Genomic DNA, 1,095 nt, shown 5'->3' on the forward strand with positions numbered 1-1,095 from the left:
CAATTGGAGGAGGAATCCATTCAGCAAGCATTTTCTCTTGTCATGTTGACAGTCTATGCTCATAACGCCTTTCTTCAGGACAAACATACCAGTTGACCTTCCCTCAAGGTCAGTCCGCTAATTATTATCCCTGTTGGAGCATGTCCCCAGAGAAGTGACTAACCACCCTAAACAGATGTCTTCTATTCGGGTTTGGGGCATTGTTCCACCTCCACATCAGCTCATCCATTCCACAGTTGACTCACTCCACGTGCCTCCTCCACCACGTTCCGATTCGATCATCCTTCCACGATCCATTTCGGCATGTCTGCCTCATCCTCATCCACCATGTTGTCCAAGTCGTACTTCTTAAGAGCCCCCAATTAAATGCGGCAGAGGGTGGAATGGAAGAGGAGAGATGGTTGAGGAGCAGAAGCGTGATGCAATCGGAGATGCATGGATGCAGAAAGTTCACCTCTGGAGGCCAAACATTGTTGTTCATCTCCAAGAGGTGCTCTCCACAGTCATTGTGTGCCTCGTCTCGAAGTGGTGAGAGTTAGTTGCTGTGATGGAGGCAGAAAGCAGTTTGCCACAATTCCTCATCCATTCCTAAGTTGTTAGCTAAAATCAGAAAGGGAATTTCATTTAGTCCAGTACACTTTCCTTCTTACTGAACAAGTGTCTGTGCGGGCGGTGGAGGGGGGAGGGGTAGTGGTTGTCACGGTCAAGGCTCAATTGAAATGGCTGTGCGCTTGGTGGGTGTCATTTATTGATGTGGCTGCCGAAGCTGTCAGTGGAGTAAAACGTCGTGGACAGGGTAGCCGAGTGAATGACTGTCATGGGGTCAACGCCAGTCACTTGGTGGCATTTGTAGACAGAGGTGGAATTGGCGGCGAGTGCATGAGTGAGTGGGAGGAAGTGTGTTGTTTAAGTTGGCGTACCGATGGCGTTATTTAGGACAAGTAAGTGGGGTACGTTGGCAGTATCGGCACTTCTGTCTGGCACTGTGGATGAGGGAGGTGTGGTACATTGCCACGGAGGGGATGGAGTGGGCGAGGCTCTACACCGTGACGAAGAGATGCAATTGGTGGGTAGCTATGTCCTTGTAGCCAGATG

Source organism: Echinococcus granulosus, assembly GCF_000524195.1.
Source record: "Echinococcus granulosus chromosome Unknown EG_S00121, whole genome shotgun sequence".
Lineage (NCBI taxonomy): Eukaryota > Metazoa > Platyhelminthes > Cestoda > Cyclophyllidea > Taeniidae > Echinococcus > Echinococcus granulosus.